This window comes from Penaeus monodon, chromosome 15, assembly GCF_015228065.2.
Source record: "Penaeus monodon isolate SGIC_2016 chromosome 15, NSTDA_Pmon_1, whole genome shotgun sequence".
In the NCBI taxonomy this organism is placed as follows: domain Eukaryota; kingdom Metazoa; phylum Arthropoda; class Malacostraca; order Decapoda; family Penaeidae; genus Penaeus; species Penaeus monodon.
In genome coordinates, this window is record NC_051400.1 from 9,399,217 (window position 1) to 9,399,781 (window position 565).

The following is a 565-nucleotide window of genomic DNA, read 5'->3' on the forward strand; positions in this document are numbered from 1 at the left end:
CAACCAAAGCAAAGTACTGCAACCAAGCACAACTACCATTCGACTTCAAGCCACAAATATCGAAAAACCGGGCCAAAAATAGAAACCAAAGCAAAACTCATCTTTTCTTTTCTCTTTCGGTATTTTTAAAAAGAATATGGAACTTGAAAGTAACCTGTCAGATATATTTTTCATCAGTCACACACAGACAAAGCACAAGGTTTTCAGGAATGCAACGGGCGCTGCCGCTTACTGTTGTTGTGAATCTCTTGAGAGATGAAGTGCAGTCAAAATGCCTTTGATTGTTTATTAAGTAATACTAAACATAATAGAATCTTTACATAGGCTTGCTCTTCGAGTGTTTATGTAATGATTTCGATTCTTAACACGTTGCTGAAGGATTTTGCGATAAAAAAATACTCTCATGGAGGTTTGCGAGATAATATTAAAGATTTATGTCCCTTGGGAAGAACCTAGGGGACGCTGTGAGGAGTACATGGAAATATGTAACTGAATAATCGCGATATACTTGATTTAAAGACTATTTAGTTTCTCTTAGAGTCATTTTTCTAATAGGTATTGTGTA